The sequence below is a fragment of the Balaenoptera acutorostrata genome, chromosome 17, assembly GCF_949987535.1.
Source record: "Balaenoptera acutorostrata chromosome 17, mBalAcu1.1, whole genome shotgun sequence".
In the NCBI taxonomy this organism is placed as follows: domain Eukaryota; kingdom Metazoa; phylum Chordata; class Mammalia; order Artiodactyla; family Balaenopteridae; genus Balaenoptera; species Balaenoptera acutorostrata.
The window spans coordinates 7,890,791-7,916,303 of NC_080080.1; positions in this window are offsets into that span (position 1 = coordinate 7,890,791).

Here is a 25,513-nt window from a genome sequence, read left to right on the forward strand (position 1 = left end):
GTGAGCAGTTGAGTGGTGAGGACTGGCAGTGTTGGGGCTACACACATCACTACAGCCAGCGCCCTGACGTCTAACAGAAGGGCCACCCTCCTACTGGCAGCAGCGCTGGGCGGCTGGCGTCACAGGCAGGGGGGGCCCATGACGGGAAGCCCACTCCAGCCTTTCAGAGCTGCCTGGGGAGGCTCCTCTCACAGGACCTCCAAGGGGGTTCGTAAGGCCCAGGCTGAGCCAGCAAACGATCCCTCCACCCACTGCGTTCTTCCAATGCTCTCCTTGTTGTATGTGCTCCTTCTTCTAGCTATTCATTCATTCATCCATTCATCAAGGGGATGAGGGGAGAGGAAGGGAACTGGAGACAAGACAGAGGCCAGAGCACAAGGACCCAAGAGGTGCTTTTGCCGGGGATGGGGCGGGGCAGCCGGAGGGAAAGGAGAGGCTGTCTGCCCTTTGGGAGAGGGAGACCGGAGTGGTGGGCAGAGTCCGGGGCCTGGGGGCTCTGTCCTGGAAAGTAAAGACCACAGAGGACACCAGTGCGGTTTCCCACATCTGAAAGAGGCATTTATTGGTTTTGTGTGGATCCTGGGAACAAAGAGTAGAGATTAGCGAGGGGGAGTTTAAAGCCCTGTAAAGAAGAGTTCTGGAAGATTAGCATGAGGATAAGCTGCCTTGGGGCTCAGCGAGCTCCCACCTGGGAGGCCCGCAGCCTGGGCCATGCAGATTCGACAGCCTGCGTGGGGCTGTGAGTGTCCGCCAGGACCAGGGGGGATTTCTCTGCAGCCTCGGGACAGGAGCTGCACAGCAGGTCGGGCCCACCCGGTTCCTGACCAATTACATGTTAAACTCTGTGAAAATCTTTTTTAGCTCAGCGTGTTTTGAGATTCACAAGAGTACATTCTGTATGGTTCCATTTATAAGAAACTCCAGAATGACTAAACTATTCAATGATGACAGAAAGCAGATAACCAGTGGCCTGGGACAGGGGTCTGGAGAATTAAAGGCAAAGTGGCAGGAAATAAAATTTTTGGAAATGTTCTGTATTTTGACTGTGGTTTATACAATTGCCAAAACTAAAACTTAACACTTTATTGTATGTAAATTGTACCTCAACAAGGGTGATTGTTAAAACTAAAAGAAAAAAAGAAAGAAAATTCTGTGAAAATCTTCATCTGGCCTAATTAGTTACTCTTTTCCCCATTTTATGTAAGAGGATACGGAAGCTCAGGAAGACTAAGCGCCTTGTCCAATGAGTGGTAGAACGGAATTCAGACAGGGGCCCACATGCCTATAACCACAGCCCTATGTGTCTCCTTTACGATTTCCTATTCCTAATCTATAAAATGAGGAGAGCCCACTGGAAAATCTAGAAAGAGACAGAGTGGAGAGAGACAGAAAACCAACATGGCTACAAACTAGCTGTGTGACTTTACATGAGATACTTCACCTCTCTGATCTTCAGCTACAGTAGGGAAAACATGGAGACATACTACTACCTATCTCTAAGGATTTCTTGGAGATTAGGTGAGTTAACTCATGTAAATCACACAGAGCACTGCCTGACTCACAGGCAATGCTCAGAAAGTGTTACTACTGTGACTGCTGCTGCTACTGCTGTTGCTACTACCGCTATTACTGTTATTACTGCTACTACTATTACTACTACTATGCTGCTGCTATTGCTACTACTGTGCCATTGCTACTGCTACTACTGTTGCTGCTGCTACTACTGTTACTACTACTGATGCTGCTACTATTACTACTGCTGCTGCTACTATTACTACTACTGCTGCTACTATTATTACTACTGCTGCTATGACTTCTCCTAGTACTACAACTACCACTCTTGTTACTCCTACTGCTGCCACTATTGTTGCTGCTACGACTACTACTTCTACTCTTCTGCCACTGCTGCTACTATTACAACTGCTGCTACTAGTACTACTGCTGCTGTCGCTGCTGCTGCTGCTGTTACTACTGGTACTGTACTACCAGGCATAGTGTCCCAGGAGCTACAGAGACATGCATTCTATCGGGGAGCTGGTGGTCTTCTGCAGGGTCAGAGCATGCGCTCTGGAGTCAGGCCTGAGTGCAAATGTCAACTCGACTGTAGCTCTTCGCCCTCTAGCAAGGTCTGAACTTCCTTTGCTCCTCTGTACAGCGGGAATGGTTGGCACGCCACTGCATTATCTACGACTCAAAGGAGATAATTTATGTAGAAGTCTTAGCCCTTCGCTCCCTGCAATGGGACTTGATTGGGAGGATGTATTTATTGGGGAGATGCAGATGAGGATGGTGATCATAGATACTCCTCAGTGCATACTTGTTGGATGAATTAAAAATGGTCCTTACACATGAGAAACTCCCTCCATCCAGGGACACAGATGTGGAAGCCAATTGCACTCAGGAACCTTCTGGGTTACCTGGATCCCTGAGTGCCCACCTGGCTGCTGCCCCGGCCCTGCAGTCAATGTGCCCACACCCTGTGGGTGGGCAGGGGTGGGGGGGGGAGCAGAGGCACGGGGCCATGCCTTGTTCTTCTCATACCTCCGGTCTCTGCTGAATATCGTCTCCTTGTTGACCTTCACCACATGGCTCGCCCCAGTGCCTCTCTCCCACTGTAACATGGGCTGCCTTCCTGATGTTTCTCTTCCGTTTCTAATGACATGTTTATTTGTGCCTGCTTGTTTGTTGTTAGTCCCTTTCTGTGCTAGACCCTAAGGTCCACGAGAGCAAGAACTAGGTCCCTTGCTTTCACCGTGGCATCCCCTGTGCTTTCCAGCATGGTTGGCACATAGTAGGTGCTTAATAAATATATGTTGACTGATGAATGAATAAGTGAACTCACATTTGGCTTTTAGAAAAGAAAGAAGAAAAACAAACCCAGTATATTGTTCCAGAGAACCACAGCATCTGGGCACTGAGAGGTACTTTAGCAATTGTATTCTTAACTGCTCACCCAATTCTGGCATTGCAGCTGCAGAAGCTGAACAAATGGCTAATATTAGCCAATATCTCCCCTTGAACAAAACTGAAAAGACAACTGTGGGCCTCATTTGCTGGCTTGGCTTATTTACAAAGGGTGTGTTGGAAAGAGACCTTTCGTGGGTATTCTGGGACCTGAGTTCCAGTTCTATCTTATTCATGGCTTGCAGGGTGAGCTGAGCAAAGCACTTACGTCTTGGGATGTTCGTCTCTCGTGGTCAGCCAGATGAAGCTGGATTGTACAGATATACTTAGTATCTGTGCTTTGGGGCTCCATTGTATTTCTATCTCTGTATCCATTGTTCAATGCATCAAGGCTGAAATCTCTTATCTACTTCCCCGCAGGCATTGGAAGACAGCGGAGTTTCTGAGGAAGAGTGTGAACTAAGAAGTTAGAGGAACCTGGACTCCAGCCCAAGCTGATTGATCCGGACGAGGCTTTCAAACACTCATATCCTCAGTTGCATCATCTGCAAAATGGGGTCATGACACCACTGCACGTGGTATCTGGCACAGAGCATACGCCTAACAAGGTATCATCACGGTTAGTGTTTTACTGATGAGGATATTCCAGATTTCTTGGTCTTGATATAACACATGGAATTTAGATTCACCAAGAATCAGTGGATTTTTATTCATTCAGTTTACAGTTAACTATTTATTGATTAAGAAATACAGGCACTGGGACCATCCTACATATTATGTTATGTAATCCTCAAGTATCTCTCCAATTTAGAGATACTGAGCCCCAAAGAGTTTACTTGTCTTGCCTAAGATCATGCAACCAGTAAGAATAATAATAGATTTTATTTTTTATAAGTTACCATAATAATAGTTACCATATTTTAATGGCTTACTATAGGTCAAGCATTGTGCTAAGTACTTTACTGTGCTAAGTATTTTATCACTGAATCCCTATAGCAATCTGCAATGGTACATGCTTTTATCCCCCTTTTACAGATAGTACAACCGAGGTTCAGAGAGTTCAGAAAATTGCCTAGGTGAACACAGCTAATAAGTAACCAAACTAAGATCAATTATTTTCCACCTCATTCCAAAATACCACCTAGCTAGGACTAAAAATCTCTTCTTCTGGCTCTAAATCACCATCTTGCTGTGTTAGGTTGGGTTAGTTCTATTCCAGACCCCTCATAAAGGATGCCTCACTCGATGGTGGACAGAGTCCACCGGAGATTACAGGACAAAGTACGTTGTAGCCTGTGAGGTGATATGCTCAGGAATGGAATCATCTGTGTTAGTGTTAAAAGCTTAACAATGGGGAACAGAGTGCAAAGGCCATGGCCTTCATGATTCAGGGGTAACAATGAAGATGGCAGTTGTCAAGAGAGGTTTCATGGGACAGGTGGTAGTCAAATTAGGACCTGAAGGATGGTAGTGCTGTACACACCATGTTAGGGTAACCCCAAAGCCATGCCCAACTCCTTTTCCCTTTGCTTCCCTACCCAGACTCCCTCGTAGATAGCAGTCAGTATTGGCCCAGCCAGAGCAATGGAATGTAAGAAGTCCCTAGGCGGAACTTTTTTTTTTTTTTAACGTCTTTATTGGAGTGTAATTGCTTTACAATGGTGTGTTAGTTTCTGCTTTATAACAAAGTGAATCAGTTATACATATACATATGTTCCCATATCTCTTCCCTCTTGCATCTCCCTCCCTCCCACCCTCCCTATCCCACCCCTCTAGGTGGTCACAAAGCACCGAGCTGATCTCCCTGTGCTATGCGGCTGCTTCCCACTAGCTATCTATTTTACGTTTGGGAGTGTATATATGTCCATGCCACGCTCTCACTTTGTTACATCTTATCCTTCCCCCTCCCCATATCCTCAAGTCCATTCTCTAGTAGGTCTGTGTCTTTATTCCTGTCTTGCCACTAGGTTCTTCATGACCTTTTTTTTTTTTTCCCTTAGATTCCATATATAGTGTTAGCATACGGTATTTGTTTTTCTCTTTCTGACTTACTTCACTCTGTATGACAGACTCTAACTTAGGTGGAACTTTTAAAAAGACTCGCCAGCATGCCCTTCAGCACTTCATTTACTCTTTTGCTCCTGCACCTTCCCTTCTTCTTCCTGCCTGAGGTGCAGGTAAGGCCTGGAGATGCAACAGCCTTCTTATGACCATAGGGATAAAATCATAACACCAAACAGGGAGATGGCAGGGGCTTATTCCTCAATGGCTGCCAACACAACAGAGTTTCATAGGAGACAAATAAATTCTTAGGTGGTTAAACTCCTGTTCTACTTGCCATTGAAAGCACTCTTAACTGACACAGGTGAGAATCAAATAGGTGGTGACACAAATAATTGGGGGCTGTTGGGCAGGAGAGAAAGGAGGTGAAGAAGCCACCTCAATTTGAGCCAAAATACATATGTATGTGGGCTCCAGGGAGAGGGGTATTTGCTTACCCAGAATGGGGGTCCCATGCTCTGCATTCCAATCCACCTGTTCCTCCAGCTCATGCTTGGCAGGGGATATCAAAGCCTGTGCCTGGCCCAGAGCGGACATCCATCTACTCACTTGGAAGGCAGATCTCTCCCAAACACACTGCCAAGGGCTTCCCATGCATAGCCTCATTCAGTCCTCCCAACATAGCTGAGGGGTTGAGTGCTGTGCTATCTTATCCTCATTTTACAGATGAGAAAACTGAGGCACAGAAAGGCAAACACCACGTCCAAGTGGCTGACCTGGAACTCAAGCCCAGGCCTCACACACTCTCAAGTCTATGCTTTAATTCCCAAGCTATACCACAAATCAATTGCCTGCCTCTCTCTGAAATCTGATTGGACCCACTGACACACAAAATTGTTCAGTCTCTTCTTTGTGGCCCACATGCCTACCCTAATCTACATGGAATCATAACGTAATTGCTAACATTATAGACTTTTCCATGGGGCTGTGAGCATCTGCTCAGCCAGGGACCAGACTTCATCCAGCTTCATAACCCAGAGCCTAATGTGTTCTCTGAATAAACTTTGGTTGAAAATAAGTTAACTAATTAAAGACAGAGGTTAGATTTGGCAAAACTTAAAAATGCTGTTTTTGAGCAGGACCGTGACAGAATAAAACCCAAGCACTAGTCACAGGAAATAAGAATGGGGTGATCCTGAACATTCTCTATGATTAGTAGCTCTTCAGCCTCTTGCATCTTTTGTGATATAAATTTTGATATTAATAAACTCTGCCTACATGTCTCACCTTTGTCTTCCACCTCGAATCCATCCTAAGATTTCTAGATGTGGCAGAATTGAGAAGCATTGCTTCTGAGATGGCTCAAGAGCACTCTGTCAAGTCTGGAATACATCTTCTCTCTTTTTGCAAGAAGTACGCCGGGGAGAGAAATAATCATTACATTCTGAGCCAGACGAAGACTGTATACCTTATCTATAACCGAGATAAATTGTATGCACCCTCGAAGCTGGATTGATAATGATTCCACAAACTTTGTTACCAAAATCTTAAAAAGCTGTGATGTGAGTCACGGGGAGCTACTTTGCACAAGATCTGTCACCTTGATCTGAACCGGAAACGAATTACTAAATATAAAATGCCATTTTGCTGTGATTCATCGCTCTTTCAAGCTGACAGACGTCATAAAGTGATACAATCCTTTCCCTCTTTCTAAAAAATGAAGTCAAAGGGTCTGCTTCTCAGTTTCTTATCAATCTGAAGAGAGATCAGAGAGAATGCCTACAAGCCAACCAAGAGGAACAGGTTTGTCTTTTCCACTTTCTGACAATGTTCATGTGGGGGAGAGAGGCTGTAATCCACGTGCTCCGTTTCTAGGAAAATGACGGCTCCAAAACATAATCATCTTTACTGTAGGATGATGCAACTGGGCTTCTTTCCTTCCCACAAGATGGACTAATGACTATACTTGAAAATTAGAACATATTGCAACCAACCCGTCCTCATCCTCAAATACTTCTCGAATGTAATTGTAGCCTATACAGATGACTTTCCATTTATGTAAAGCATTTCTGATTGAGTTTATGCAAATGTCAAGGCATTCCTCGAGGTCTCTTAGGATGAAAAATATAGAACTATGAATGGTGAAGCTCAAAGGTGTTCAACAGTCAGAAAACCAGAAACTAAAGGTTCGTTCTGAGTGTTCTCTGCAGTGAACAGAATGTATAAGCATCATCTTGCTATGACTCGGAGACGTGTACACCCTGACGAGTTTCTAGTGATAGAGGGATTTGTACCTAGATATTTACACACAGTGGATTTGATACTGCCCAGGGCAGTGGCTACCAACCCAGGTCCGTGGTAGACAAATCCATGTTAGAATTCTGGCTCTGCTACTTACTCATGGCCTTGGGCACTTAACTATTTCAAGCCTCTGCAGTGTGTGTGTGTGTGTGTGTGTGTGTGTGTGTGTGTGTGTCATTTGAAAACAGCCAGAAAATAGTGTTTACTCCTTAGAGTTATTTTAAGTATTGAATGAAATCATTAATATCTTTTAATACATGACAGTACCTAGTGTCGTGGAGCAGAAGAAAGCAGTGATCAAATTCACATTATTGTTACTAACACAAGATGCAAATTATTTTCCATAAAGTGCTGTTTCATTGGTAAATGCTAAAACAAAATCTCTAGTGATGTCAAACTTTCATTCATGACTTTGCCCCTCCAGCTCAATTTTACATGTTTCCTTAACCACAATTTCTCCCACAGTGAGAGTTTCAGGAACCCAACCTGCAAGGGAGTGGTTGGACCCTTAAGATCTCATGGTTTCCCAGTTCATGTTTTTTAATCCCTATTGCCTTGGCCTTTGTGACCTTACTCTCCTAGATCTGTAGCTCTGCGTGTTCTTTCTCCGCCTTCTTCCTGCACTCATGTTTTCTCCAAAGGTTGGTGATTCACAGGATGCTGTTCTTGGACCTCCTCTTATCTATATGCCTCCTCTTATCTATATGCTCTCTAAATGATGACTTTAATTACCACTGGCATGCCAATTAATGCCAAGTCCAAAGCTCCTGCCTGACTTCAGTCCCTTGTATATTTACTTTCCTGTTGGGCTTCTCAGACTAAATATTCCATTAGCACCTCACATTCCATATATCCCCCATTGTCATTCCTTACCCTTTGTCCTTGTCATCTAATGCAGGTAATAGAAGCCACATGAGGCTGGTACCTAGGTCAGAAGTCAGGGAGTCATCTCTATCCGTCCTTCTCCTTCACCTGTCGTATCCAATCAGTCAAAAAGTCCCATCAATCTTGCCCTCTGAAGATTTATTTAATTTATCCAACCTCATGATAGGATAGGATAGGAAAGAAAATGAGTGCATTGCATGCAGTAAGGGTAAGTATTGTGTAGTATATTTGGTTCAATTGTATATATCATTTTATGTATTTGTGTATGTGTGTGCATATTGGAGCATGATGTCAAATGTATTTTTTACAGTAAGTCATGGGACAGGGCAGTTTAAAAAGCACTAACTTAAGCCCTTCTTTATCGAACATATTGGAGCCCAACTGACTAGAATTATCCATAACTCTCTCTTTTCTCTTTCTATGAAGGCTTTTAACATAATGAAATAAAATTTAAAAAACCACTCCCTGGCATGTTTCCTCATAAGAGCACTTCAGTTGCATCATCCTTAGGAACACAGAGACCAGCCTGTGTTCACAGCCCCTCCCCAAGGTTTGGAGCAATCTGTCACTGTAGAATAGAGCCATGTGCATTCTGGAGGTGACTCGGTTATATGAGGACAGGAGTCCCTGCCTTCAGAGAGATTTCTAATAACGGACAGTGATATAGTAAAGACCTCCTAGTAGACTCTGGGAGAATCAGAAAGCCCATTTTCCATGGGTGACCCCTGTACACATTGAGTTCTTGGAGAATTTGATGAATGAATTCACTTTTCCTCTGCTCCCATCCTAATACACCCCAAAACTCCACACACTCACGCAAACCCACCCACATGCAATTTTATCCTTACACCCTCAGCATTTTATTTTTCTTCTAGGTCAATGGTTTTTTAAAGCATTTTCAGTAGCAGAGTGCTTTTTTTCAAAGGAAATCTTTACCAATACCCCAACCTATAAAATGGATGAAAGCAATAAATGGGTTCCTAGAGCATTTAAATATTCATTGTTTGATGGGGAAAAATAACTATAATAGTTGTTTTTTATTAAGAGTCCCTACCTTCAGAGCCTGGCTTGAAAAATTAGTCCTTGAAAAACTATGGTGGGATAGATGTTGTCCATCCCTGAATGCTTCTGAAGCCTGGGTGGGATTACGTATGAGCAGTGTCTTCACTGTAAGCTGTACACCATTGAAGTATTATTATTAGTTGTACTTCTACCTTCTTTAGTTGAACAACCTTGGGCAAACCATTCAGCTTTGGGGGCTCTATTTTCCATCCCTGAATCACTAGGATCAGACTGAAGGACCTTCAACTTCCTTTATACTCCATGTGTCCTTAGAACAGATATGAGCACTGTTCTTAACACCAAGGTGCTGATACTGGTTATAAAGCTGTGGTTCATGGTGAAGTTTGTAATCACCACTGCAGGTTTTTCCTAGGTGGTTGATTTTATGATCCACTCAAAGAGGCTCCAGGTGTCCCTTAAGTCGTTTTTCCAATATTTAACTGTACAACCAGGAAACTCATTTTCACATGTATCACTGAGTTCTTGTAATAATAATAGCAACCATAGCAATTTGTTTTAATACGTGTCAATCTGCAAATGCTTATAGCTATTATTTCCTTTGATTCTCACTATAATCCTATGTCTCCATTTTAAGAGAGCACAGATGTAGAGAGGAAAGCGGATTTGCTAATGTCTGTTAGCAAGAAGCTGGAGCTGTGATGGGGTGTCAGGTGGGGACCACAGCTTGGGAAGCCTTGGTATCAGGCCGAGGAGTTTTCATTTCACTGGGTCCACATGTTACCAAGTCCAAGCTCATACTGCTTGCCATACAACAGGCCAATAAATTGAGAGACCAGTTGTTAGGGCAAGGAATAATGACTTTATTTAGAAAGCCAGCAGACCGAGAAGGTGGTAGACTAGTGTGCCAAAGAACCATCTTGCTTGGGTTTGGATTCTAGTTTCTTTTATAGGGCAAAAGGGGGAGGGAGGTGAGGAGGGAAAGCAAAAAAGGTAATAAATTGTTGCAACTATTTCCTAGTTCTGGCCAGACTCTGAAAGGGACGTGTTCATTTCTTCTTTCCTGCAGCCATTCACAGGTAGGCCTGTTTCCTGTGAGCTAAACTAATGTATTTTAGCTTAATGCTCAGGCACGGGAGTCAGGGTTCGCAGAGATGAGGCATTAAATATACTTTAAGCTATGGGCAACATCCCTTTAGAGATTAACTTGTAGCAAACGCAGTAGAGTACAAAGGTTAAAGTAAAAGAAACAGATCCAATTTGGAGTCAGATATGTTCTTCCCAATTACACACAGCCCTGATGGAAGAAAGAGGAGAGTTACCTGATCAAGGTAGAGAGCTACAGGCCAGGTGATGGACACCTGAAGGACCCCAGAGCAATCCTTTGACGGCTGCCTTGAGGTGGTGGCAGCAGGGTAGACAGAGGAAGCCAATACAAGAGAGCATTTCACTCTTATCTTTCAGGGAATCCTGAACCCTGCAACTGAAACCTCTTTCTTTAGTATGGCTCATGAAGAAACACAGAATAGCTCCAAACTAAATATCCGTCTCCCTCTGAATGTTAAGTTCCAGAGGGCAGAAAGATTCCCCTTCTCACCTACTCTTTCTTCATCGAAGCTTTCCCTCAGGGCTCCCTTTCCAACCCTCCAGCAGTTCTCATGAGTATTAAATACATTAGAGTGTCTTCCATTCCCCGCCTCAAGCTGGAAACCAGAATCCAAGAGTCACGAGAAGGTTTAGGTCAGTTTTGTGGAGCTGCCAAATCTGATGGGCTAAGTTTTCATTCTCTTTATGTTATGTATTTCAAAGGTTCATATTCATTAAACTGTGAAAACTGCCCTGTTCCCGAGTTATATAAAAGGACAAAAGCTGCATTGTCGGCAGCAGAATTTGGCCTAAGTCTGAAAAGTAACTAAGGAGTAAAATGATCTTGGATTTCTTAGGGATCCTACAGCAATGAGGCAGCAGGTGGAGGGTGGGTGTCTGACCACATGGTGGCAGAGCTGAAGGCATGAGAGACAGATCTGAAGATACTCCAGAACTTGCATGAGGCTAGTGCGTTGTCTTCATGTAACTTTTGCCTTGGAAAGAGAAGCAGGGCATATACTACCATATTTACTTCTCTGGTGCTGCTACAATAGGGATACATTTCAGTGCTCACCCCATCAGACATGTTCAGTATGTTGTGTGGAATTAAACAAAGACCAAGCAAATGAGAATAAGCAAAGGATGCATTTTGCAGAGACTCAAAGGCAGACAGAGGAGTGGGAAAGCTTCATAACAGAAAAAAAGGGAAAGCTTCAGGGATGCCCTGATTGGAAGCTTTTGGCATGGGAAAGCTGTAGGGGGTCCAACTAGCTGATGGCCTGGCACGTAGAAGAAACTCCAAGCCTCAAGGCTTGCACTTGGGTGAAGAGCTTCCAACAGTCAGGACTGCCTGAAAATGGGATGCTTCTGACGTAATGCAAACATCAGTGGGAGGTGAAGGATTTGCTGGGTACTTGGCCTCTGCAGTCACCCCGCTGCCCTGACACAGGCTGCATCCGAGGAATGCTAACCCCCCCTCGTCGGGCCAGTTCAGGGCATGATTCTGCCTAAGGCAGTGGTTCTTAAATCTGGCTCCATGTTTAAAGCTCTGGGGAACTTTTAAAAAATGATAACCAGCCCCAGGCAAGAGAAATCAGAATTTCTCAGGATAGCAATGGGTCATTTGTATTTCCTAAGAGCTCCCCAGATAAATCTGATACAAAACCCACTGGGTTAAGATGTGTCTTCCCCAGAGCAGCATCATTGGTGTTAGAGGAAATGAGAAGGGTCATTCAAAGGGAAAATGAAGCAGCTTTCTAGTGTATAATAAGATCAATAGGAAATAATTAATCCCAAGGGAGCTAGCCACAGTAAAACAGAGCAAGCACATTGGCCAGTACAAGCAGGGTCTGTGGCACTAATTTTGACTGTATTGGATCAGAAGAACTGAAGTTTTGTTTTGGCAAGGAGATCCAGTGCTCTGTTTTAGTAAAATATGTCACACAGCTAAATGGGAATAGAGTGTCTGTAAGCCTTCCCATGTAACAAGGACTGTGTCCATAGCCAGCCCTTCAGTTCTCCACGGCTATAATACAATGTTAGGTTGTTTTGGTAACAAAAGTAATTGATAGATATTAAAGAAAACATAGAGCTATAGGTAAGTATAAATATTAGAAAATATAAAGGAAAGCATAAAGAAGAAAATAGGAGATTTTCTCTAATCCCATCATATAAAACTAGCCATTTTTACAGTTTTGCTATAATATATACAGACAACACACACTAATTTATATGCACACACATATAAATATACATCTGTCTGTCTATCTAAATTTCTATTTATTTATCTGTTTATTAGACTCTGTACTAAGCACTTTTGGTGAGTTATTTTTTGAAACCTCAAAACAGAAGAGATTTTTTTTCACCTAGGATGACAGTAATAGTATTTACCTCATGGGATTGTTGTGTGTTAACATTAGTTAATACACAGAAAATGCTTAGAACAGTGTCTGACATATACTAAAGTCTCAATAAGTGTTAAAAAGAGAGAGGAAGGAAGAGAGAGAAAGAGAGGGAGGGAGGGAGGAAATTTGCTGGAGTTAGAAAGATGGGAACTTAGAGTTGGGTTTCTCAACTGACTGCTGACATGTGGGCTGGATACTTCTTTGTTTTTATTTGCCGGGGGGTGGGGTGCTGTTCTGTGTTTGGTAGGGTGCTTGGCAACACCCCTGGCCCCTTCCCAATCAATGCCAGCAGTAATCTCCTCCCCAAGGCATGACAATAAGAAATATCTCCAGATGTTGCAAAATATCTCAGGAGGGGGCAAAATCACCCCCAGTGAGAAACACTGACCTAAAACCATCATATTCTAATTCCTGTTCTTTCAGTGAAAAACTATATTTTAAACAAATGCACATGTCGAAAAACACAAATGAGATCCAAATATATATACGATGTTATATTCTGCCTTTTCACTTAACATCACGTTGCAATAATTTTCCCACGTCATTAAACATTCATTATAAATGTCATTTTCAGTGACTGTATTATATTCCATTTTTTTAACGTACTGTCATTATTTTAATGACACACTATTGTGAAGTAGGTTGTTGCCACGTTTTGCTGTTATCGCAAGAAAACTCATCCTCCAAACACACACACACGTGCACAAATATACACTCAAGTGTAAACATATCCTGTCCACGTTTTCCCTTCTTTTCCTTGGGTAAATTTCTCAGAGTAAAATTACTGGAACAAAGTAATTAAGATCCTGAAGAGTCCTGATAACTACTGTCAAGGCGCTTTCCAAAACAGCTGTCCAAATTCACACCCCCCCAGAATTCAGGTCAGCACCTGAACTGTGCTAGGTATGGATGGCAGCATGGTTTTGATTTGCACTAAATAAAGGGGCTCTTTTATCCTAAACCTCGTAAAGGAAAAAAATGAAGAGTTAAAAATAAAATAGGACTCTTGTTATGGAATGAGCCAGCTCAGGGTCACCAGCCGGGATGGATATCTGACCCCCGTCCACTCAGGGAGTAATGGCCACGTCTTATATAAACTGAGTGAGTTCCTTTTGTAATATTCTAGAATCCTTGCAGTAGGCAGAAAATCTACTCCTTCACTTCTACGTTTTGGTGGAAAACTTTTAGAAACAGAAAGGGAGCCCTGTTCTGCTTTGGACAGATACACGATCCTGAATCAACTATTGGAATTTCTAGGTTCCGGTGTCCTATTTGCATATGGGGTGTGGATCTGAGCTTCTCTGCGGACTCATCTGGTCCTGATGTTCTCGGACTCTCTGACTCCAAGCCCTCGGTTATTCTTAATATTCCTGTGAAGGTCACACGGGTTTCTTCAACAGTATAACCAAGGGCAGAGTAATTGGGCTAATAAAAAAGACTGACAAATCCAAATGGGCTTTTAGCACAACCCTACAGAGCCGAACATACACTTTTCAGATTGTCTTCTGATAAGTGTTATGGGCTGAATTGTGTCCCCCTAAAATCCATATGCTGAAATCTTAACCCCAAGTACTTCAGAATGTGACTGTGTTTGCAGACAGGGTCTTTAAAGAGGTAATTAAGTTAAAATGAGGTCATATGGATGGGCCCTAATCCAATCTGACTGGCATCTTATAAGAAGAGATTAGAACAGACACACACAGGAAAAACCACGTGAAGACACAAAGAGAAGATGGCTACCTACAAGCCAAGAAGAGATGCCTCAGAAGACATTAAGCCTGCCAACACCTTGATCTCAGACTTACAGCTTCCAGAGTTGTAAGAAAATAAATCTCTGTTGTTTGAGCCACCCACTCTGCGGTACTTTGTTATGGCGGCCCTAGCAAACTAATATAATAAGTAATGCAATTTCAGAGACTTTCACTGAACGCTGTCTTAGCCTGAGCCTCTGTGTTAGGTGCTGTGGAGAATAAACAAAACATTGCTCCTATCCTTCAAGACTTTAGAGTCAAGAAGAGAAGATTTTGAAACATGCAATTATCTAGAATGTTAGACATAAAGTTAAAAAAATGTTTATTATAAACTGTGTCCAAGGACTTCAGGGCAAGGAGACTAGCTTGGCAGCAAGCATTACACGGCACTTAGTACGTGCCAGGCACTGTTCTAAGTGCTTAACATAGAGCTAACTCAATTCTCAAAATGCCTTTCTTAAAGTGGCATCATCATTAAACAACTTGCCCAAATCCCAGAGCTAGGAAGTAGAAGAGTTGAGAGATGGATCCCACTAATCCCACCAGCTGGAACCAGAGACTGTGGGCTTAAAGGCTAGCCAAGCTGCTTCTCCTTAGCTGGGGTTAGGAAGAGCCTCAAGAAGGGCAAATCTCCCAAACAGACCGGCTTGTGAGTTACGCTAGACAATCTGAACATAACCAAGGGGGCAAGAGGCTACCGATGCATATTGAGCAGGGGACCCACGTTATCAAAACTGAACCTTAAGAAGATGAATCTTGTAGCACCAAGTAGGAGTGAGGAGGCATCACAGGTAGAGGAACAAAGGTCAATGGTTAACAATCATGCAGGCTTGCTGCATCACCACAATGATGGGACAGAAGCTGTGAGATAAATAACCAAGCTTTATGGAGCTTGACACTGTGTTTTAATCCTCACACTAACCCAGAAAGGGAGTTGTGGACGTCCAAGTTAGCAGATAAGGAACCCAAAGCAGTGGGGAGTTAGATGCCTTGCCCAGGAGTTCACAGCTTGTCAGAGACAAAACTGGGATTGAAACCCCGATCCATCAGAATCCAAAGTCCTTATACTTTCTAACATCCCCGTGCATAAGTGGGCATCCAGCTCCTGCTTGCTGAGATGGGGCAGGAATAGTTGCCGCAGTGACTGGAGATGGATCAGGCGTGAGACAGGCAGAGAGAGGCTTCCAGTTTTCCCTTTTCTTCTACAGCACGTGCAGGGTTAACTAGCAATGAAGGCATCATATACCGCTGTTCTTTGGCTGGCTGGCTGCAATCTGAGTTTCACTCCTGCATCGAATAAAGGCCCCTGGGAAATTTGCTGGGGCTACAGACTTTCTGTCAACTAGGAGGATTGGAGTTTTGTCCCTGAAAGAGGCCAATACCCTGCAAGCTTGGACTGTGGAGTCTTTATTTGCATTCGGAGCCCCTGATGCTTCTTCCAGAATCACAGAGGGAAGCTGGTGTCTATTGAGAGGAAAGTGGTGTAGATGGAGCTCTGCGCTGGATTATAGCTCTTAAATACACACACACACACACACACACACAAAGAGGAACATGCATTGAATAACATACTATCATAGAGTGCTAAGATAAGTTGGAGGCATGAAGTTCATTTCTTCTCTCAGAAGATAATATTTATGAAGTAGTAGTTACTGTGTGATTTGTCATGGGATCATTAGTGATACTAGATTCTGGGTAAATAATTAAAGAGACTCACATGATCGTATGATATAATGTTATCACAGGAGCAATACAGCAACACCTTTGCCATATTCTGTAAGTTACAAGTCATCACAAGCCCTGCCCACACACAAGGGGAAGCGATTATATAAGAACATGGAAACTGGAAGATAGGGTTAGAGGGACACCTTAAAGTCTGCTCAAGACAGAAGCAGAAAAAATTCATGTATTAGTCAGGGTTCTCCAGAGAAACAGGACCAATAGGCTGGAGAGAGAGAGAGAGAGAGTAAGATATTAAGGTTTATTATAAGGAACTCACTCAGGTGATTTTGGAGGCTGAGGAATCTCAAGATCTGAAGTAGGTAAGCTGGACACCCAGAAAAGCCAGTGGTGTCAGTTCCAGTCTGAAAGCCAGCAGACTTGAGACTCAGGAAGGTTTTGGTTCAATTACAAAGGCAGGAAAAGATTCATGTCCCAGATCAAAGCCTTAAGACAGGAGGAGTTTCCTCTTACTCGTGAGAGGGTCAGCCTTTTTGTTCTATTCAGGCCTTCAACTGATTGGATGAGATCCACCCACACTAGGGAGAGCAATCTGCTTTACTCAGTCTATCAATTCAAATGCTAACCTCACCTCAAAACACCCTCGCAGACACACCCAGAATAATATCTGACCAAATGCCTGGGCAGCCTGTGGTCCAGTCAAGTTGACCCATAAAATTGTCACAACAACACCTTCCAGGTTAGAGATAAGCCTGTGAAAAAGTGAGGAATAGTCCTGGACCAGGGTGAGGCAAGCTAAGTGCCCAGGGTATACAGTTTAAGACAGCCCTAATTCTTAGGGTTGTCCAAGGGCAGGGGTGGCACCTGAGGGTGATGGCCTCTTTAAATTTTACACCCCGGATTCCTCCCTCACCTCACCCTAGCCGGGGCCCTGGTAAGAATCAGTGAAAGGACTCACAGGTGGAAACTGTGCCTCTCTCGGTGTGGCTGAGGAAAGGGGGCACATGGCTCATGAGACAGTCAGGAGATTTCGGGGAGCTGAGAGCAGCCTTTGACGGCTCTGGCCTCTCCAGATGGGAGTGCTGGGAACGTGCCCCTCAGGACCCCACAGATGGGAGGGACCAACCACATGCCCAGGGCAAATACAAGCAGTACCCCCTCCTCTCACCACCTAGACTTGCAAGAGAGACACTGCAAAGTTCAAATTAGGTAGTATTAAAACTCATCCACAATAGCCAAGACGTGGAAAAAACCTAAGTGTCCACCAACAGATGAATGGATAAAGAAGATGTGATACGTATATACAATGGAATACTACGCAGCCATAAAAAAGAACAAATCTAAATGTGGAATCTAAAATATGACACAAATGATCCTATCTATGAAACAGAAACAAAATTAGGGACATAGAAAATAGACTGGTGGTTGCCAAGGGGGAGGGGGGTGGGAGAGAGTAGGAGTGGGAGTTTGGGCTGAGCAGATGCAAACTGGCATATATAGAATGGATAAACAACAAGGTCCTACTGTATAGCACAGGGAACTATATTCACTCTCCTGTGATAAACTGCAATGGAAAAGAATATGAAAAATAATATACATGTATAACTGAGTCACTTTGCTGTACAGTGGTAATTAACACAACATTGTGGTTCAACTATACTTCAATAAAAAATAAATTAAAAAAAAAGAAAGCTTACCCACAAAGGAATGGTAGTTAGACTTAACAGTAGACTTTACTTCCCAGCAATAGATGCCAGGAAAGGGGAAGTATCATCTTGAAAGTGCTGAGGAAAAATGACTGATAATCTAATAAAAAGAAAAATAAATAATAGCTATCAACCTTTGAGCACTTAGTATGGTACCCTGGAGGTCTGTACTCAGCAGAACAATCATTTCATGAGAGTGAAATACAGACTTTCAGACATCCAAAGAATTCACCAACCATTGGCTCTCGATAGAAAACAAAATCTGCAGGACGATGCGTAAGGATGGAGAAAACAAAAGTGAACACGGAAACTGGTAAAATACATTGCTAAATATACTTAACAATTAAGAAACTGATAATAATGACTACTTTGTGTTTTTAAGATGGTAGAATTGAAAATGATAACAAGAAAGATATAGAATATTTAATAAGTAAAGTGTCTGAGATAATTTGTGCCTCTTGAAGATGATTGAGAGAAAGAGTACACTTAGACTTCTTAGAAAAATGATTAGTTGTGTATAGATATTGGAAATAAATATGAACAAAAGAAAGAATAAAAATATTCATCATCACACAGTATATATTGCACACCTGCTCTGTGGGAAGCTCTGTTCTATGCACGGATGATACAAAAAAAACAAGACAGAAAAGTCTCTTGACACGTGGATTTATTCATTTAAATTGTAATGTGTTCTTACAGTAACTATGGTTATTTTTGACAATGCTGAGACACCCACTTCAGATTTTCTTTCTAGAAATAGGAGGTGCATATAAACCGTAAACAGGGCCCTGCTGGTCATGGAGGAAAAAAAAAAAGAAAGTCTTCTTGATGAGAATCTCAGTTCCACTAGAAAGTCTTCTTGATGAGAATCTCAATTCCACTGTCCTTAGCAATTACCATACCTGATGTGACACACGTCTTCTCCCCATGGCTTTAACACGAAAGGTCATAAATGGCTGAGCTTTAACACACGACACAACTGAACTCTGTAAGGTAAGAGGTGAGCCAGGCCAGACAGGCGTGGGTAGGGGAGAGGGGCGGACCATGGGGAAAACCAAAGCACGGAGTGGGCTCAGGCGACCAGATGTGGATTCAAGCTCCATCCTTTCCTCTGAGCTGCGCAACCTCGAACAAGTTAGTTACCTTCGCTGAGCCTCAGCTTCCTTGTATGCAAAAATCACCAATTCACGAGGTTACTATGAAAACCAGATACGGTAAAGGACATGATCACCCTGTAGGAGCTCTCAGCTGATCAATAATAGGTGTCCAGATGCTGATCTGAGGCCCCTCAGATATGATTTATATTTCTCTCAGTGTGGTTTAAGCCCTTGGAGGACACGTGCTGGTTCTTATGTATGTTTGTATTCCTTAGTATTGCGTGAAGAAGATGGTCATTTCTTAACAAATATTCCCTAATTGAAGTAAACGAAATGAAATTAGATTGGATTGGCAATCTCAACACGATACAATTAGAACACAATAGAGGACGCCATCTCATTAAGGGCTGGTTTTCTTGGCTTTTAGAGAAATATCATAGAAATTCAGAGAAGAGGGAGAGTAAAGTAGGCTAACCAAGCATTTATTGGAGATGTGTTTTATTGAACTTCTGTTCTGTACCCGACATTATGTCAGCTCTTCTCCCAAGCTTTATCTCATTAACTCCTAACAACACACTGAGAAAAAGTACTATTACCTTTATTTTACAAATGAGAATCCAGGGGTTCAGACAAGCAAAGTATCCCAAAGTGACCATGGGAAAGCAACAGGGACAGGGACAAAGTAAGAAGCCAGCTCTCTCTGTCCCCATAGCCCCCTTCCCTCCTTGTCACTCAGCCCCAGGCTGGGGCTGGGGGAGGCCACCTCTGCTTGCTTCCATTTATTTCTTTTTTGTTTCTTCTGCTACATTGGCTGAGCTGCACTCACCATGCCCATTTTCAATTACAGCCTGCATGCCTGTGCTTTGAAAAACATAATTTATTTTCCCAGTCAGACCAAATAGAAAACACAGTTGTGTGTTTAAATACTAATTAACCTTTCACAGCTGCATGGCTCGCTCTCTCATTCTCAGCAAAAATGCAGGACAATTCTTGACACAACTTCTTCCTTGAGTCCACCACGTGGAGGTCTATTGCAGATGGCTAGGAGGACCTCCACACTTGAATTAAACTCCTTTAGAAAGAAGAGATGACCATGGGCATGGTCAATAATGTGCTTTTCTCTCTGCATTGAGAATTCTAAGCTTCCCTCGCCATAGAGTTTGCATGGTCTATTCCAAGGATGGGTCCACTGAGGTCCCCACAGACATCATTCCCATTGACCATATTATTTCCCCCTGTCTGAAATCTCTAGTAGTTAAAAGGGCATGGGCTTTGAAAGCAAACAATCTGCCCATTTAAATGAACTTCATGCATCACTCAAACCAGCTTAAAGTTTATTTCAGTCATCACTGCTTATCAGCATCATAATTTTCTTATGCTGCTTCCCATCACCCACTCAGCAGCTCCTCCTTCTTCAGCCTTCCTACTTTCATAGCTGTCTCCTCCAGTTTGGGGCCTCACTCGACATCTAAATTCTTGCATTGCCACTTGACTTTGGAGTAGTAATACCTTGAACTTCAAAACCTTTCTAGACTATGACCATTTGCCTCTCTCCCCAGTCTGAGTGCCACACTCAGAGAGCCCTCCTCGATCCTCAGTACCATTCTTTGATGAAACTTAATGACACATTTAATTTCGGACACACTGAATTTACAATGCTTGAGGAGATATTCGAATGGAGATACAACTGGATATGTTGGTTCAAAGCTCCAGGAAGACAGTGCAGAAGACAAGAAGATAATGGTGTCATGGAAGATAGAGAAAAGTAAGGGATTTCTAGAAGAAAAGAGTGGTAAATGGAATCAGATGCATCAGAGAAGCCCCATAGAGTGATAAAAGGACGTGTTCATTAGATTTTGCCACAAGGAGGTCAATGCTTTTCTTGTCAGGTACATTTACATGAGTTGGAGGACAAAGTCCCCAAATTGCGACAACTTCAAGAGAAAATGAGAGGAGAGAATGTTGAGACAGAAAGATTACCTCTTGATTTCAAATAACCTAGCACAGAACCTGACACCCAGCAGGCTCTCAAGAGATTAGTGTTGAATGAATGAAAATGGAGGAATGAGCCAAAGTAGAGGGCAAGGACCCCAGTGCTTTACCTTGAGAAAATGGCCTGAGGATTTTGCTCTCAAAAGGAGTCCACAATCCCTCCCCCCACCTTTCCCCTTTGTAACCATTTTGAAGTCTACAAGTCTGTTTCTGTTTTGTAAATAAGTTCATCTGTATAAGATTTTTAGATTCCACATATAAGTGATATATGATATTTGTCTTTCTCTGTCTGACTTACTTCACTTAGTATGATAATCTCTAGGTTCTTGGGATTAACATATACGCACTGCTGCATATAAAATAGATAATCAACAAGGACCTACTGTATAGCACAGAGAGCTCTACTCAATAGTCTGTAATAACCTATATGGGAAAAGAATCTGAAAAAGAATGGTTATATGTATATGTATAACTGAATCACTATGCTGTATGTCTGAAACTAATACAACATTGTAAATCAACTACACTCCAATATAAAATATAAATTAAATTTAAAAAAGAGTCCACAGTTTAGTTAGAAATATATAAGTATACAGGCAACAATTACAATATGACTTTTTAAATGTGTACAATTACATATTAAATTGTGTGTAACATATTGAGGCATGAGAAAAAGGGGCTGTCTGTGTGCTTCCTTTACAAACAGAAGGGTGGAGTCTTCTTGGTGATCTAATCTTCAAGTCAGAATCCTGCTTGACTAGTGTGTCAAGAGATGACATGTTTCTCATTATTAATTTACAATTAACAAATCCTCTGGAGACTGATATTCATTCATTCATTTATTCAACAGATATTGATTGAGTTCCTACAATGTATAAATCAGAATGTTCACCTATCAGGTGACGGTGACCAGGTTCTATGAGGAAAACCAGAATGTGTGCATTTCTTGGGTAGAACATGTGCTCTCTGGAAACAAAATTACACCAAGGTCCATATTACTAATCCGACAATTGCTGCCAACATTGATTTGGAATGAGGAGAGTTAGTTGGGTAATCTTAATTACTATAGACTTGGAGCAATGGTAGACCAATGGCTCCAATTTTGCCATTGATACTGACTTTCCCAGTTGACCAGATTTACATGTGGGCAGGTTCATCTCCCTTGGTTGTTAATAGAGAAATTAAAAGCCATTCTTTTACGAATTACTTTTCATTGAAGTGCTAACTTTATTATTATTTTTTTTTAATATTTATTTATTTATTTTTGGCTGTGTTGGGTCTTCGTTTCTGTGCGAGGGCTTTCCCTAGTTGCGGCAAGTGGGGGCCACTCCTCATCATGGTGCGCGGGCCTCTCACTATCGCGGCCTCTCTTGCTGCGGAGCACAGGCTCCAGACGCGCAGGCTCAGCAATTGTGGCTCACGGGCCCAGCTGCTCCGCGGCATGTGGGATCCTCCCAGACCAGGGCTCGAACCCGTGTCCCCTGCACTGGCAGGCAGACTCTCAACCACTGCGCCACCAGGGAAGCCCTCTAACTTTATTTTTAACAACAGACTATATACCATGCACGATGGTAGGAAATGTATATTCACTCACTCACTTCTTCATTCATTAAAAGCATAAATAAAGGGCCAGACACTAGGAAAGTCAATTTATATTCAGGGACTTATTCAACAGATTATATACTGAGCACCAACTACGTGTGTATCTCTACTAACTCATGTACCCCTCACAAAATGAGGTGTCATTATACCCATTTTACAGATGAAGAAACTGAGGCTTTGGAGACCCCAAGCTTTCTCAAAGCCCATCTGGTAAGTGGACAGGTCAGATCTGAGCCCAGGTTAGCCCTGCTCCAGGGCTTGTCCCCACCGTAACTCATGATCACTCCCCACATCTTCTATGACTGCAGACATCGCTCTTGCAGGGACTGGGAGAGTTTAACACGGAGCTCTCAGCCCAGAAGCCAGCATCCTGGGAACCTCTCACTCAGCCCTGGCACTGTTGTTTCTGATGATACACTTCTGGGCGGGCTCTGGCTCCAACTCCACATCAAGTTATCAGGGACCATTCATTTTGCAGCATTTTCCAACCTGCCTGCCAATCCACTTCCCAGGCTGATCACACAAAAATCTCCTGGGCCAGGATGAAACTCAATCCGCCCATGGCCCTGCTTACAGGCAGCAGACAGGAGCTGGATCTCTCCAGGGACTCCTGCCTCAGCATGGCCACAGGCCATCCTCGGAGACAAAGCAGTTACTTTGGACATGGGGGATGGATTTTGGTGAATGAGGAGGCGCACACTTTGGAGGAGGTACAAAAAGCCTATTAACATCTCTCGGGGCAGCGCAGGGCAGAGGTGAGAACACGGCAACCAGAATCAAAAGCAGAAAATGTAGATCAAGATAGTTATTGAGCACGGATTCTATGCCTGGCAATGTGCTAGATAGAGAGTCACGTAAGAGGCGGTCCCTGCCCTCGAAGAGTCCACTGTGTCCTGTAGTGTCTGCGGAACTAGACGCAGCGGCAAATAACCGCCACCTGGGAGACTGGAGCTTTCAGAGAACCAATCCAATTCTGCAGGCGACTCCCAGCACACTGTTCTGAAACTCCTCCTCATGCAAACTCGAAATACGCTCTGATCCTCACTGTTAACGGTGGGTAATGGGTATGACAAAACACGCCTACTACGCTAATAAAATATAATGCTCAAATCAAGCAATAAAATTGCCCACTCATGTACATTTTTATATCTCCCTGTATAATAAAAAGAATCACATTCCCCTGAGAAGAATTTCTTAAGTCAGTGTGCCAAGCCCCTCCCCTAGTGGCCCATTGATGTCGCAGATAACATCCCAGGGAGCACATCCAGAGGAAGGCGGAATAAGGAGGAATCTTGGTTTGGGTTTCTATTCCTTTGTGCTACAATATGGTTTAATGGTTTAGGTCTGAGGCACCATGATCCCTAATTCCTGCTGGGACTCCTCTGCGGAAATGTGCAGGCACAGCCAGGTAAAAGTTATTTCTTCTTCCTCTCCTTTTCTTCCGTATACTACAAGTTCAATGTCTCAGCTCTCTTTCCATTGCACCTGGCCTGTCATGTTAGTACACAATTTGTTTGTACATGAACTGCTTGGAGAGTGTTTTTGTTCCTCATCAAAACTTGGGCTGCAGTCTTTGTCGATGTTTACGGACAGTCTGCCCAGACATCTCTTCTTCCCCATAAAATAGAGGCCGGGACATCATGAGGGTCTCACTCTGGATCTCCAGCCGCAGAAAAGAGAGGGTAAGACATAGGATTAAAACAGGAACATGGTTGAGGTATGGAATTTCCAGGAGATAGTCTTTTTCTGGCTTCTTCATGCAAAAAAACTAGTAAAATTTGTATTTGACACATTGTATTAGGAGACTAGGATTCTTAATAAACATGCAGGCAATTCCTGTAGGCATTTACAATAATCTTCAAACAGCTCAAAAGTTAAATATATAAATGAAGGGAATGGGGAGGGTGGGGACGATGCTTTCTGAACTTCTGTTTTTTAAAAAGAATATTGGGTACATAAATGTATAAAACAGAAAGGCAATGGATGAGAGGGTACTTATTTTTGCCTAGACCGGGAGGCTCAGTGGATACTCTGGAAAAGTGCTACCATTTTCTTGTTGGATGAGCAGGAGTTTCAGATGAACAAGAGGGTGGCAGAGCAAATTCTAGAAAGTTTTCCTAAATTCTTTGGGCACCTTGGGAGTTGAGAGTGTTTTCTTCTGGTCCATCATAACCGTAAAGTTACTGTGAGGTCCCTGATCCGGACACACATATTCCTTGTGAATGGCAGAGTCTTGTCTTGTGAAGTCACTGTCATTGTTGTTTGGGTGCCTGAAATCATTGGAGTTCCAGAGCTCTCTTGGTGTGTCACCTGGGCAGTTAGCACTTAGAGTGTCCGTGCATCAGTCCATGCTCTGCTGAAGCCATCTTGGAACAGTAAGCATTATCTGAATAAGGGGCGCTGCATTGTAAATGTTTTATCCCAACCCCACGAATTCTGTAGCTAGTCTTGCCTTGACCAGCCCTGGCAGGGAGAAGGGGCCATCAGTCTGGGGAGACAGGAGCAGATCCTATAAGCCAGTGGCAGAAGCAGACAGGGGAGGGCACAGTCTGAAGAGGAGCAGGGGTGGGCACGGGGGATGAAGTGACAGAGCCAGAAAGTGGGCTCAGACTCCGTGACGCATTTGCCACTAAGCTGCCGCCCCTCACACCACTCTGAGTCGGGAGTCCTATCCCTGGTCAACACCCCTTTGCACCAACCCTGATTACAAACCCACTTCACCCAAACCCATGCCCTCCTGGCACTTTGGGGCTCATTTCTGCAATAGGGTGCCTCAAGTAGCCCTAGTGTTCCTCAACATGGCCTCAAGGTAGATGCTCCAGCTGGTCCGAGGGTTGCTTTCTGTCATCCTCGGCACACAATCGGCCAACAGCACAGTTCTCCCTCGGGCAGGGATCCAAAACACATCAGGAATAAACAGAAAATGGACAGAGTTTTTAGCTCTTCTTATGGGGATTGTTACAGGAGGGAAGGGCTGGAGGGAAGAAGCTGTTCAATGGGCTCAAACAATGTATGCATTCACTCAAAGATCACGGAAGCTTAGGTGGGAGAAGACCTCAGAGGCCCATCCACTGCTCTGAGAT